Genomic DNA, 12,725 nt, shown 5'->3' with positions numbered 1-12,725 from the left:
TCAGAATCAACTGTGTGCTGGGAATGTCACATGCATATCTTGTTTCTTGCCCCAAGCCTGTGAGCGAAGGTGTTACAGATGAAGAAACTGCGGCTCAGAGAGGCTCCAAGACTTGCCCAAGCTACCACAGCCAGGAAATAGGGTTAAATCACCACTGGTCTTTCCAAAGTGTAAATAAACAACTAAAGAGCTTAACTCTTCCCAGGAGTATTTGAATCTTAAGAACAGAACTTATGGGCAGAGTTTCAGATAAAAAAAGGAATCTTTAACTGGCTTAATTAGTTCGAGGGGACAGTGAGAGTGGCATAAGTGGATATCACATAGAGAAAGGATAACTCAGGGAGGAAGGTGATTTGCATTTGAATTTTGCATTTGAAATTATACATTTAGTATTAAAAGAAACAGCACCAGAGAGCAAGGGTGCTGGGTTGGATAGTGCTGTTTGATTGCTGTCCCATTAACTTAGGCAACCTGGCACCTGGGACCATGTGCCTCTCAGGTGTCCTGTCTCGGGGAGCATAATTGAGAGTTCCAGGTACTGCAGCTGACTCCATGTCCTGTGTCAGCTAATGACTAGGTACAGCAGGGACACTGAGGCAGATCTCTTCCTTGAGACCAATGTAATTTGAGCTTAAAGACAGACTCCCCATCAGATGTGCTGAAGTGCAAAGATCTTTCCTGTCCAATCTCCCTTCCCTCCTTCTTTCCCTCTCTCCTCCACAGGGGTCAGCCCTGCAGCCTCCTCTGGCTCTCTTCCCATTTTTTTCCCCAATAAATCTCCTACAAATCTAATTTCATCTTGGCATCTGTTGCTGGGAGGGCACGGACTTAATATGGTCAATAAGAGGAAGATATTAGAAGACTATGCAGGTCTAAGGAAAAATCTTAACTGCTTGCCTGAGTTCCAACTGCCCTCACCTGCTTTTCTTTGTCTAAAAGCTTTGTCTGGCACCAGAGCTCCTTTGCCTGCCCCCAGCAGGCCAGGAGAGCCTGGGAACAAGCACAGCCCATTCCTTGCTCAGCAGTCCTGTTAATGACTGAAGAGTGTCAGAGTATAAATACCCCAAACCCCTCATCCCTCTGGGGCATTGCTACACTCTCCCCCAGAGACATCAGCAAGATTGAGCTCCAGAGGCCAACAATGATTCACCTGGTAACACAGCCATTGCTGCCTGTCTTCTGTTCTTTATCTCATTCCCTCATTCACCTTCCAGGGGTTTTCCTTCATCTCCAAAATGAATTACTTACACTCAGATCCTTGCTCAGTGTCTGTCTGGGGAGAACCCAAACTACATCATGGTGTGTTGATACAATGGGATACTATACTGCAGTGATGATGAGTGATCCATAATTTCATTCAACAATACAGCTGAATCTTATACATGCAATATAGAGCAAATGAAGCTAGATACAAAAGAGGCCACACGCCACCACAGGCACACCCACTGACATAAGAGTTTCAATAAGAACAAATAAGAAACTGTAAATAACGGGGCACCTGGGTGGCTGAGCCGGTTGGGCGTCCAACTTCAACTTAGGTCTTGATCTTGCGGTTCATGGGTTCGAGCCCCATGTCAGGCTCTATGCTGACAGCTCAGAGCCTGGAGGCTGCTTCGGATTCTGTGTCTCCCTCTCTCTCTTCCCCTACCCTGCTTGTGCCCTCTCTCTCTTCGAGATAAATAAACATTAAAGAAAAAAGAAAATGTAAATACATAATAATTCTAAAACAGAGAGAGCACACAAGAGCAAATACACTATGTGATTCTACTTTAAGTGCAACAGAAAACCAAGCAATTCATGCTGTCAGTGGCCACCTCCAGCGATGGGTGGTGACTGGTTGGTGTATGAGGAGGCCATCTGGGAATATTCCCTTTCTGGACCTGGGTGCTATTGACGGGGTGACTTTAATTTTAGAAAATTCATCAAGCCATACAATTATTATTTTTCACATTTCTATGCATAAAGAAATGTTTAAAAAAGAAACAATGAGGAAAAAAAGGTTATGTCATTTATTTGTCTTTCCATCTGTCCACCCATTCGTGCATCAAATAATCAAACACTGAGCTCCAACTAGGCATAGGTATCTTTCAAGAAACGTGGCCTCATGAGGGAAACAGGCAAGTAAATATGGTATGAGAGTTGTATTTTAACATGGAGATATCTTGTTCTGGGCCAAAGTTATCATACACATGATATTGAGTGACGATCCTGGAGAATAGCACTTCTTTGACATTTGAGAACAAAAATATAAAAATAAATTCTGGATCTAATATACTTTACCCCTTCAATTTCAAAAATAAGTTGTTGTTGTTTTTTAACCTGGAAGAGAGATGGGAATTGAGAGGCAGAATCCCAAGGGGCATCAGGAGCTGTACTTCCTTTATGGGTGACTAATTTATCACCTGATACAGCCAATAACAGGGAGGCAAAGTCGTGCACCTGGTCAACCTCTCCTCTTACGGTATCAGGTTGGCAATTCTTAGGCACCTCCTGAGATCAGACTGGAGAAAGAGTTAATTTCCCTACACACTAGAATGCCTCCTGCAAGCCCGCGACCTGATCCTTTGTGGGAGGTGCTGGGCTTTGGAGAGAGCACTGTGAATCCATCACTATTAAAGTCTAAAAACTGAAAAATGCTCATTACACATGTGTAGTAAGTAGTTCTAGTTGTCCTCCAGCAGAGGGCACTAGAGAGTCTGGGAACCGATGATCAAAGTCAAATTCAATAAACCAACAATGCAGTCTCACTCCCCAAGGCTTTTCTTCTCCCCACCAACCCGGCCCCTCCTAATTTTCCACCTCAGAATGCAGCCCTTCCAGCCCTGCTCTTGCACGTCCGACACAGCAGGAAACAGACCTTGGGACATTTTCTGAATCAAAAACATGTATCGTGTTTATAAATGACAGTCATTGCCTTGTGGGTAAGGCTTTGAACTGTTGCTTGGTGAGCACTTTATGGTGATCCATGGGCACACTCAATCTTCCACAGATCACACTTTCGCTACATATTTCAAAGTAAATCCCCCACTTTTTTTTTTTTTTTTACCAACTTAGCCTTTTCTCTTATTCTTATTTTCTCTCCTTTGAGAAAAAATAGGGGGTTAAAGGGGAAAGTAGTTATGTAGGACAACCCCAAATACTACTACTAGAAGGATTATTCAAATCTTCACTTAATAAAGTAAGTTATTTTGACATACCCTGATAGTATTATTATCTCAAGTAGTACTATTCTTTGAATTGATTCCTTTAAAATTTTTTGTTAATGTTTATTTATTTTTGAGAGTGAGAGAGAGCAGGGGAGGGCCAGAGAGAGGGAGACAGAGGATCCAAAGCGGGGTCCTCACTGACAGCAGAGAGCCGGATGTGGGGCTTGAATTCATGAGCTGTGTGATCATGACCTGAGCTGAAGTCAGACACTTAACTGACTGAGCCACACAGGCACTCCTGATTCCTTTACTTTAATGTATGTAGATGATCAATGATTTTATGCAACATTTGCAAGAAGGAAGGAATTTTAAGAAATTAATCATTGTCTTCTCATTTTATTTGTCCTAACTTGTCTTTTTCTCTCTGGAGGCTTGTAGAATTTTCCCCATTATTGGTGGTTGAAGGGAATGCTAAGGTGCCTCCCCTTCAGGAGCAAGATGCTTGTTCCCCCAAAGGTTGGGAGAACTGCTGTCACTGCTCACAACTGAGACCCTCTGGGAACTGACCTCTGCCAAAGGGACTATTCTTGAAGGCAGCTTGCATCCATTGTCTGGAGGTAGAAGGCTGGGTTACCTTGCCTCAATTCAGGATGATATTGAAAGAGACATTCCAGCTCCAGAAATCCCTGTAGGATCAGCTGAGGCTCGGCCTTGCCAGACAACAGCTACCCCACCCTACTCCCAGGACATGCCCACCTTCCCACCTGGCCTCCACAAGAAGAACTAGGGTCAAGTCACACATAATCCAGTGGAGAAAGTGCTGGGTCTGCTGGGTGAAGAGAGGCACTAGCTAGTGATGGAGCTGCAGGACGTGGCCATTATGTACCAGCAGGAGCCAGGAGGCTAGTCATGGGACTGTGCCCTGAGGAGACTGGACCCAGGTGGGTAGCTCATGAATTTGGATAAGGGAGACTTCATTTGCATGGGCATGCTCACTCAAGACATGGGATTTAACATCCAGCAAGGATCCCAGCAAGTTAACACACTGCTAGGGTGACTTGGAAGTCTGTAAGAAGTGGTTTCCCATACTAAGTGCAGTAGAAATGCCAGAACTAGGATCGAATGGCTCAGTGAAGTGATCACACTGGAGCATATATACTGTGTAAAGTCAGAAACCTACAAGATGACCAGGTGCTGTGGACCAGACCAGGGAACATGCCAGTTACCAAAGCAGTTAGGAGTGTGCTGCTGAAAGGGACCCCGAATCTTCAGGAAGCTTCATAGCAGCTATCCCCCGGAGGGCAGGGCAGATGGCAGGAAATGATCTTACAGAAATGGGCTCCCTGATAGCAATGATGATGAAGGGATCCTGAAATAACAGAAGCCAGGTGGCAGCACTTAGGCATTAGAAGTTATTAGGTGGGCCCAGTTATTGTAGTGAGTGGCACGACTGGCAGGGCAGCCAGGGTCCCTTGAGAGCCATGGGGATGACCCATAAAACATGGTGTTCTGAGGGGTGAACAAATTGGACAGATGTGTCGGTGGTCTGCAAGACCACCCTCAGATTCAGTGATTCACTAGGACTCAGAGAACTCAGAAGAGCTGTTATACTCACGATTACAGTTTATTACAGTGAGAGGATACAGATTAAAATCAGACTCAGGAAATGGTACATAGGCCAGAGTGCAGGAGAGACCATGTGAGAGCTCCCAGTCATCATCTCCCAGTGGAGCCGTAGGAGCAGTGCTTAATACTCCCAGCAACACATATGGAGTTGTGCCAACCAAAACTTGAGCCTTGATATCTAGACTTTTTCTGGGGGGTCGGTCATGTAGGGCTGGGGTGCCCACATGACTGGGACCTTACTTACTTAGTCCCCAGCTCCTCTCCCAATCAAATTGATACAATGTTGCCTAAGACCCCCACCATAAGTCACATTGTTGGACAAACTATCTGTGAACCAAGGCCCCAGAATAAAGACACTTTTACCAGGCAGAATATTCCCAGGGCTTAGACGTTATCTCCTAAGAGCCAACCAAGGACCAATTTCTTTGGAATATGCACAGTTTGAACATTCCAAACTTGCTGAGTTAACCTATTATTGCACCCGAGGCCAAGAGTTGTCCCGCTTACTTTGTATAGCTAAAAAGAAAGCAAAGATGGTTGATCAGGAGACTGAGAATAGGTTTCCAAAGAAAGGTCATACTGAAGCACACTGAACAAAGAAGAGGCTAGGTCCCTGGGTGGAAGGACTCTTCTACTCTATGACAATTGTATATGCCAGTCCTTCCTTAAGTGATCTACAGCCACTTAAACTCAGGTAATTGTAAACTGGAGAAAAGGAAATAACCAAACTTTTAAAGGACTATTAAACACAGGGTCTGAATTGGCACTGATACCTGGGGACCCAAAACATCACCATGGATCCTTGCTAGAGAGGGTGCACATAGGGACCCAGCTACATATGGAGTCCAAGACAGATCCAGCTCACAGGTGGGTCCACTGGACCCATTGACTCACATGGTGGTCATGTTCAAGTCCCCGAAAGTATCATTGGCATGTATACACTTGGTAGTTGGTAGAACCTTCAGATTCCTTCCTTGAACTGTAGAGCAAGAGGTGTGATAGTGAAGACCAAGGGAAAGACCTGAAAACTGCCTTGTCTCAGGCTGATCAAAGAAAATTTAAATACCCACATTCCAGTGATAAAGGCAGAAATTCATGCCATTCTTAGAGATCAAAAGGATGCAGTGTTGGTGGTCCCAACAATATTCCCACTTAATTCATTAGTCTGTCACTTAATAAAGCAGACAGGTCTTGGAGGATGACTGTGGACTAACATAAAATTAACCAAATAGTAACCATGATTATAGTTCTTTGCCAGATGTAGTATTTTCCTAGAGCAGATTAGCTCAGGCTAAGGTACATGGTATGTACCTTTGATCTGGGAAATGTGTTCTGTTCCATTTCTATTCAAAGAAGGGTCAGAAACTCCTTGTATTCAAAGGAACACATAATTTATACATTTACAGTTTTGCCCTGGAGCAGTGTTAATTCTCCCACCCTCTATCATTACCCTCTGAAGAAATATAGGAAATCTAGACATTCTGCAGAGCATCAAATTTGTCATTGGTATTAATAGTTTAATTTTAATCAGACTAGTCAAGCAAGAAGATCAAGGCATTGGCTACACAGGTACATCTCAGAGGGTGACAGATAAAATATATGAAGAGTCAAAATCTTGCTATATCTATAAAACTGTTAATGGTCCAATGGTCCAGATAACCTTAAAAATAAAATAGAAACTATTATAACATACACCCTTCATCACTACAATGAAATCACAATGCCTTGTAGGACTCTTTGGGTTCTGGAGACAGTATATTCCACAACTGGTAATTTTCTCTGATCCATTTATTGAGTGATGTGAAAGAATACCAACTTTGAATGTGGTCCAGAACAGGAAAGGACTTAGCAGCAGGTGAAATCTGCAATGCAAGCCACTTTGCAGCTTTTACCATACAACCTAGTACACCTCACTTTTCTGTGGAAAAGGTGCCATGCAAAATTCATGGTAAGATCCAATGGGATGACCACAGTGTAGATTCCTAATGTTCTGGAGTAAGGCCATATCACCTGCAGTAGAGATCCATATACCATTCAAATAGAGATCCTGGTGTGCAAATTCGCCTGAGTAGAAGTTGAGTGACATATGGCCTAGAGAAGGTCACCACGAGCTGGGATCTGTCAAACCTACTAAGTCATAAGGTAGGCTGGTCTCAACAACAATCCGTTGTAAGATGGGATTGGTACATACATAACTGTGCATGAGTAGGAAAGAGGGCACAAGCAAACTTTACAAGTGTTGTGGACTACACTCCCATGTCACTCAATATTTTTCCAGGTGAAAGAAGAGGGAGAAGATTGAGTTTGGCTCATGGATGGATGGATGAATATGAATGCAAGATGAAAATTGGCTGCACATATACTATAGCCCCATTCAGGGTGGTCTTGAATGACAGCAGTGAGGGGAAATTCTTTCAATAGGCAGAACCTCAGGCAGTGTGGAAAGAGAAGTAGCCTGGGGAAAGAATATACATGGGCTTATGGCAGTGGTAGATGATTTGGCAGATAGGTCAGGGGAGGAAGATTGGGAATAAAGGAGGAAGATTGGGAATAAAGAGCTCTGGGGAACAGACATGCAGGTGGGCACACAGGAGCAGGCACCAAGTATGAAGATCTTTGTATCACATATTAATATCTACCAGAGAGCATCCAACCTAGAAAAGGCACTAAGCTACCAAGTATATTTCAGTCAGTTGATATCAGTTCCAGCCTCTGTCATTGGCCATCCCGGTGCTAGCATAATGGGTACATGAATGAATAATGGTGACAGGGATGGAAGCTATGCATGGGCCTAACAGCAAGAGTTCCAAATGACAAAGGCTGATCTATTGCCAAAGCCAAATGTCCAATTTGCCAGGCATATAAACCAAAGCTGAGTCCCCATTCTGGCACCATTACTAAGTGACCAATGAGATACTTGGTGGCAAGTTGATTGCATTTGACCCTACTCTGAAAAAGCAGTGATTCATCTTGACTGGAAGCAAAAATATTCTTGGTATGAATTTTTTTTTCCAGTCTGTAGAGCAACTTGGTCAGCACCAGTATCCATCTTACATTATTTGATCTACCAACATGGAATACTGCATTATACCACCTCAGACCCAGAGATCCACTTTGTAGCAGAGGAAAGACACTTGGTGGTGGGATCCAGTAGTCCTGTCTGCACCACTCAGAAACTGCTGGCCTTTTTTGGGAGGAGGAGGGAGTGGGGACCATCTCATGTTTAATCATGACATTTTATTTTATCTTATCTTATCTTATCTTATTTTATTTTATTTTATTTTATTTTATTTTATTTTATTCTATTCTATTTTTTGTGTTTTTTTATATTTTTAATTTTTATTTATTTTTTTTTTAGTTTACATCTACGTTAGTTAGTGTATAGTGCAACAATAATTTCAGGAGTAGATTCCTTAATGCCCCTTACCCATTTAGCCCATCCCCCCTACAACAACCCGTCCAGCAACCCTCTGTTTTTTCTCCATATTTAAGCGTCTCTTATGCTTTTGTCCCCCTCCCTGTTTTTATATTATTTTTGCTACCCTTCCATTATGTTCATCTGTTTTGTATCTTAAATTCCTCATATGAGTGAAGTCATATGATATTTGTCTTTCTCTGACTAACTAATTTTGCTCAGCATAATACCCTCTAGTTCCATCCATGTAGTTCAAATGGCAAGATTTCATTCTTTTTTATTGCTGAGTAATACTCCATCGTATATATGTATGTATATGTATATGTGTATATATGTATATGTATATATATATATATATATATATATATATATATATATATATATACAACATCTTCTTTATCCATTCATCCATTGATGGGCATTTGGGTGCTTTCCATACTTTTGCTATTGTTGATAGTGCGGCTATAAACATTGCAGTGCATATGCCCCTTTGAAACAGCATACCTGTATCCCTTGGATAAATACTTAGTAGGGCAATTGCTGGGTCGTAGGGTAGTTCTATTTTTAATTTTTTGAGGAACCTCCATACTGTTCTCCAGAGTGGCTGCACCAGTTTGCATTCCCACCAGCAGTACAAAAGAGATCCTTTTTCTCTGCATCCTCACCAACATCTGTTGTTGCCTGAATTGTTAATGTTAGCCATTCTGACAGGTGTGAGCAGGTATCTCAGTGTGGTTTTGATTTGTATTTCCCTGATGATGAGTGATGTTGATGTTGAGCATCATTTCATGTGTCGGTTGACCATCTGGACGTCTTCTTTGAAGAAGTGTCTATTCATGTCTTTTGCCCATTTTTTCACTGGATTATTTGTTTTTTGGGTGTTGAGTTTGAGAAGTTCTTTATAGATTTTGATACTAACCCTTTATCTGATATGTCACTTGCAAATATCTTCTCCCATTCCATTGGCTGCCTTTTAGTTTTGCTGATTATTTCCTTTGCTGTGGAGAAACTTTTTATTTTGATGAGTTCCCAATAGTTCATTTTTGCTTTTGTTTCTCTTACCTCTGGAGGTGTGTTGAGGAAGAAGTTGCTGCGGCCAAGGTCAGAGAGGTTTTTGCCTGCTTTCTCTTGGAGGATTTTGATGGTTTCCTGACTCACATTTCGGTCTTTCATTCATTTCAAATTTATTTTTGTGTATAGTGTAAGAAAGTGGACCAGGTTCATTTTTCTACATGTTGCTGTCCAGTTTTCCCAGCACGACTTGCTGAAGAGAGTGTCTTTATTCCATTGGATATTCTTCCTTCTTTGTCAAAGATTAGTTGGCCATACATTTGTGGGTCCATTTCTGGGTTCTCTACTCTGTTCCATTGATCTGAGTGTCTCTTCTTGTGCCAGTACCATACTGTCTTGATGATTGCAGCTTTGCAATATAGCATGAAGTCTGGGATTGTGATGCCTCCTGCTTTGGTTTTCTTTTTCAAGATTGCTTTGGCTATTCAGGGTCTTTTCTGGTTCCATACAAATTTTAGGATTGTTTGTTCTAGCTCTGTAAAGAATGCTGGTGTTATTTTGACAGGTATTGAATTTAATACATAGATTGCTTTGGGTAGTATTGACATTTTAACAATATTTGTTCTTCCCATTTGTGAGCATTTTTCCATTTCTTTGTGTCTTCTTCAATGTCTTTCATAAGCTTTCTATAGTTTTCAGTGCATAGATTTCTCACTTCTTTGGTTAGACTTATTCCTAGGTATTTTACGGTTTTTGGTGCAATTGTAAATGGGATTGATTCTTTGATTTCTCTTTCTGTTCCTTCATTGTTGTTGTATAGGAATGCAACTGATTTTTGTGCATTGATTTTATATCCTGCCACTTTGCTGAATTCACGGATCCATTCCAGCAGTTTTTTGGTGGAATCCTTGGGTTTTCCGTATAGAGTATCATGTCGTCTGCAAAGAGTGAAAGTTTGACCTCCTCCTGGCCAATTTAGATGCCTTTTATTTCTTTGTGTTGTCTGATTGGTGAGGCTAAGACTTCCAATACTATGTTGAATAACAGTGGCGAGAGTGGACATCCCTGTCTTGTCCCTAACTTTAGGGGGAAAGCTCTAAGTTTTTCCCCATTGAGGGTGATATTAGTGTTGGGTCTTTCATATATGGCTTTTATGATCTCGAGGTATGATCCTTCTATCCCTATTTTCTTGAGAGTTTTTATCAAGGAAGGATGTTGTATTTTGTCAAATGCTTTCTCTGCATTTATTGAGAGGATCATAGGGTTCTTGTCCTTCTTTTTATTGGTGTGATGAATCACATTGATTGTTTTGCAGATATTGAACCAGCCCTGCATCCCAGGTATAAATCCCACTCAGTCATGGTGAATAATTTTTTTAATGTATTGTTTGATCTGGTTGGCTAATATCTTGTTGAGGATTTTGCATCCATGTTCATCAGGGAAACTTGTCTATAGTTCTCCTTTTTAGTGGGGTCTTTGTCTGGTTTTGGAATCAAGGTAATGCTGGCTTCATAGAAAGAGTTTGGAAATTTTCCTTCCATTTCTATTTTTTGGAACAGTTTCAAGAGAATAGATGTCAACTCATTCTTAAATGTTTGGTAGAATTCCCCTGGAAAGCCCTGGACTCTTGTTTTTTGGGACATTTTTGATTACTAATTGGATTTCTTTACTGGTTATGGGTCTGTACAAATTTTCTATTTCTTCCTGTTTCAGTTTGGTAGTTTATATGTTTCTAGGAATTTGTCTGTTTCTTTCAGATTGCCCATTTTATTGGCATATAATTGCTCATAATATTCTCTTATTATTGCTTTTATTTCTGCTGTGTTGGTTTTGATCTCTCCTCTTTCATTCTTGATTTTATTTATTTGGGTCCTTTCTTTTTTCTTTTTGATCAAACTGGCTAGTGGTTTATCAATTTGGTTAATTCTTTCAAAGAACCAGCTTCTGGTTTCATTGATCTCTTCTACTGTTTGGGGGTTTTTTGTTTTGTTTTGTTTTGTTCTGTTTTGATAGCATTGATTTCTGCTCTAATTTTTATTATTTCCCTTATTCTGCTGGTTTTGGGTTTTATTTGTTGTTCTTTTTCAAGCTCTTTAAGGTGTAAGGCTAGGTTGTGTATCTGAGAACTTTCTTCCTTCTTTAGGAAGGCCTGGATTGCTATATACTTCCCTCTTATGACTGCCTTTGGTGCATCCCAGACATTTTGAGCTTTGGTGTTATCATTTTCATTAGCTTCAATGTACTTTTTAATTTCCTCTTTAACTTCTTGGTTAGCCCATTCATTATTTAGTAGGATGTTCTTTAGTCTCCAAGTATTTGCTATCTTTCCCAATTTTTTCTTGTGGTTGATTTCGAGTTTCATAGCATTGTGGCCTGAAAATATGCACAGTATGATCTGGATCTTTTTGTACTTATTGAGGGCTGATTTCTGTCCCACAATGTGATCTATTCTGGAGAATGTTCCATTGCACTGGAGAAGAATGTATATTCCGTTGCTTTAGATGAAATGTTCTGAATATGTCTGTTAAGTCCATCTGGTCCAGTGTGTCATTCAAAGCCATTGTTTCCTTGTTGATTTTTTGTTTAGATGATCTGTCCATTGTTGTAAGTGGGGTGTTGAAGTCCCCTACTATTATGGTATTATTATCAAAGAGTTTATTTATGTTTGTGATTAATTGATTATATATTTGGGTGCTTCCACATTTGGAGTATGAATGTTTACAATTATTAGGTCTTCTCTGTGGATAGACCTCTTAATTATGATATAATGCCCTTCTTCACCTCTTGTTACAGTCTTTATTTTGAAGTCTATATTGTCTGATATAAGTATGGCTACTCTGGCTTTCTTTTGTCAACCATTAGCATGATAGATGGTTCTCCATCCCCTTACTTTCAATCTGAAGGTGCCTTTAGGCTTAATGTGGGTCTCTTGTAGAAAGCATATAGATGGATCTTATGTTACCCTATGTCTTTTGATCAGAGCATTTAGTCCATTGATATTTAGAGTGAGTACTGAAAGATATGAGTTTATTGCCATTATGTTTTTTGTAGAGTTGGAGTTTCTGGTGGTGTTCTCTGGTCCTTTCTAGTCTTTGTTGTTTTGGGTCTTTTTTTTTTTTTTTTCATCTTTTCTGCCCTCAGAGAGTCTCCCTTAAAATTTCTTGTAGGTCTGGTTTAATGGTCACAAACTCCTTTAATTTTGTTTGTCTGAGATACTTTTTTTTTAAATCTCTCCTTCTATTTTGAATGACAGCCTTGCTGGATAAAGAATTCTTGGCTGCATGTTTCTCCTATTCAGCACATTAAATATATCCTGCCACTCCTTTCTGGCTTGCCAAGTTTCTGTGGATAGGTCTGCTGCAAACCTGACCTGTCTTCCCTTGTAGGTTCAGGACTCTTTTTTACCTTGCTGCTTTCATAATTCTTTCCTTGTCTGAGTATTTTTGTGAATTTGTCTATGATATGCCTCACTGATGGTCAGTTTTTGTTGAATCTTGTGGGAGTCCTCTGTGCTTCCTGGATTTTGA

This window comes from Lynx rufus, unplaced genomic scaffold (assembly GCF_022079265.1).
Source record: "Lynx rufus isolate CCGP_SWC_20201006 ecotype Redwood Valley unplaced genomic scaffold, mLynRuf1.p SCAF_8, whole genome shotgun sequence".
Taxonomy (NCBI): Eukaryota; Metazoa; Chordata; class Mammalia; order Carnivora; family Felidae; genus Lynx; species Lynx rufus.
This window is presented reverse-complemented; position numbering follows the sequence as displayed.